Genomic DNA, 1,667 nt, shown 5'->3' on the forward strand with positions numbered 1-1,667 from the left:
GGACGAAGATGGCATCGATATCAATCCCTTCATTCCACAGCAGTTGCAGCTTCACCATGGCAACTCTTAGGCTCGTGGCAGCTGGTAAAATTATGGTTTTTTCTTATTTCATTGTTTGAACCTCACTGTGAATTTGTATCTTGTTTCCATTACTCTCTTCCGGGTTGGATGATTATCACAATGATATTAATCTCTTCATTCCGCCACAGTTGCAGTTTGCACAGCGGGAGCACTTTTTTGTCTGATAAGTACGTTTATGATTTTTTCCTATTTCACTATCTCCTATTGAACTTCACTTTGATGAGATTATGCACTGATATCAATCTTTTCAATCAACAGAATCTGTAGTTTGTTTACGGACAGGAAGATGTCACAGACTATTGGGATCCAAAGGTAAATTTACGCTTTCTACCTGTGTTACGGTTTTATTGACTCTCACTGGAAATTTTGTAGTTTGTTTGGATTAAAATCGCATTGATATCATCTATGTATCCCCTGCAGCTTCCTTTGTTCTGGGACTAATGGTGTTCTTAGGCATCCTCTTTTGCACAATACTCTCCCTAACTTGTCGTGCTTGTTTGAGGAGAATTAAATCTCGTCCTGGGAGCTCTATTTCATTGGTGGAGAAATTCTTTAGGGAACATGCTTATGAAATGCCAATGCCAACCAGATATTCACAGTCTCAACTCAAGAAGATCACAAACAACTTTGCAGAAAAGTTGGGTGAAGGAGGTTACGGTGTGGTTTATAAAGGAAAGCTACACAATGGAACTCTAGTGGCTGTGAAGCTTCTAGATAGGCATAGGCACAGCGAGGCCCAATTCATGAATGAAGTGGCCACCATAGGACATGTTCATCATGTCAATTTGGTTCGTCTCTTGGGGTTTTGCTTTGAAAGCTTTACCAGCGCGCTTCTATATGAATACATGCCTAATAAATCTCTGGATAACTTTATATTTGCCGGAAAAGGAGAAGGGGGAGTGTTAAAGTGGGAACAATTGTATTCAATAGCTCTGGGTGCGGCTCGAGGAATTGCATATTTGCACCAGGATTGCAACAAGCTCATCGTACACTTCGACATCAAACCTCACAATATATTGCTGGACGCCGAGTTCACACCAAAAGTTTCAGATTTCGGTCTGGCCAAACTTTGTGGGAAGGGAGATGACCATATATCAATGACAGCATGGAGAGGCACGCCCGGTTATGTTGCTCCAGAGCAGTGTCACAGTGACGCAGGTCCTGTCACAGATAAATCAGACGTATATAGTTTCGGAATACTCTTGCTAGAGATAGTTGGGGGCAGAAAGAATCTTGATGTGCAGTTGAGCCGTTCCAGTCAATGGTACTTTCCCGACCGGGTTTCCAAACTGCTGGAGAGTGGGGAGTTAGGGAGGCGATTGAGAGAAGGAAGAGGAGAAATTGAAACAGAAGACGAGGAGAAGATGATTAGGCTTATGACCAAAGTTGGGCTTTGGTGCATACAATACAACTCCACAGATCGGCCTTGTATGGCCAGTGTTGTTCAGATGTTAGAAGGCAATGTAGACAACGTGGCCAATCCTCCTTTGGGCTTCGATATATCCCCAGTTGCAACTGAAATGCCCGCTACCCCTGAAATACTTTTGCTGTCCAGGACTGAAGAATCTTCATCTATTGATATGTAG

General features: G+C 42.8%; 1 pseudogene; it reads left to right on the top strand.

Annotated features, from left to right (window-relative positions):
* Positions 1 to 521: 521 nt before the first annotated feature.
* Positions 522 to 1,667, top strand: LOC149149267 (rust resistance kinase Lr10 pseudogene; annotated as a pseudogene).

This window comes from Pinus tabuliformis, chromosome 9 (assembly GCF_031772625.1).
Source record: "Pinus tabuliformis cultivar Carrire ecotype Pingquan chromosome 9, CPIR1, whole genome shotgun sequence".
Classification (NCBI taxonomy): Eukaryota; Viridiplantae; Streptophyta; class Pinopsida; order Pinales; family Pinaceae; genus Pinus; species Pinus tabuliformis.